The sequence below is a fragment of the Bison bison genome, unplaced genomic scaffold, assembly GCF_000754665.1.
Source record: "Bison bison bison isolate TAMUID 2011002044 unplaced genomic scaffold, Bison_UMD1.0 scf7180017864345, whole genome shotgun sequence".
NCBI lineage: Eukaryota > Metazoa > Chordata > Mammalia > Artiodactyla > Bovidae > Bison > Bison bison.
The window spans coordinates 1781923-1782297 of NW_011494917.1; the positions used below are offsets into that span (position 1 = coordinate 1781923).

The window sequence follows — 375 nt, forward strand, 5'->3', positions numbered from 1 at the left end:
ACTACGACAAGCTAGTGGAGGTGATGGAATTCCAGTTGAGCTATTTCAAATCCTGAAAGATGATGCTGTGAAAGTGCTGCACTCAATATGCCAGCAAATTTGGAAAACTCAGCAGTGGCCACAGGACTGGAAAAGGTCAGTTTTCATTCCAATCCCAAAGAAAGGCAATGCCAAAGAATGCTCAAACTACCGCACAATTGCACTCATCTCACACACTAGTAAAGTAATGTTCAAAATTCTCCAAGCCAGGCTTCAGCAAGAACTGTGAACTTCCTGATGTTCAAGCTGGTTTTAGAAAAGGCAGAGGAACCAAAGATCAAATTGCCAACATCCGCTGGATCATGGAAAAGGCAAGAGAGTTCCAGAAAAACATCT

General features: G+C 42.7%; 1 protein-coding gene across 4 annotated transcripts in view; it reads right to left on the reverse strand.

Moving 5' to 3' along the window:
* The window catches only part of ENOX1 (ecto-NOX disulfide-thiol exchanger 1), a 549740-nt gene that overhangs the window by 348385 nt on the left and 200980 nt on the right, over positions 1–375 (reverse strand). The gene's annotated exons all lie outside the window — the stretch shown is intronic.